Source organism: Gavialis gangeticus, unplaced genomic scaffold, assembly GCF_001723915.1.
Source record: "Gavialis gangeticus isolate Ggan-Ray unplaced genomic scaffold, GavGan_comp1, whole genome shotgun sequence".
NCBI lineage: Eukaryota > Metazoa > Chordata > Crocodylia > Gavialidae > Gavialis > Gavialis gangeticus.
Window position 1 is genome coordinate 18861528 of NW_017729000.1, and position 258 is coordinate 18861785.

Sequence of the window (258 nt, forward strand, 5' to 3'; positions counted from 1 at the left end):
AAACCTGCTTGTCCCCCATCCCCCCTACTGCTAGCCCCCCCACCCCAACTTACCTTAGATCAGGTAGCCACTTTTAACTCAAACTAACCTCTCCCTAACCTCCCTGAATTTCCATACGCACCCTTAATTTCATCTATTGATAATGTTTTCTCCTTTGAGCTTATGGGCCAGCATAAAAAGATTTGAAAGCATTGTCATAATCTATATTTCATTCCTGTAGTTTAGAGAGTAAGCTTGTCTATCCAAAGTTACTTATAT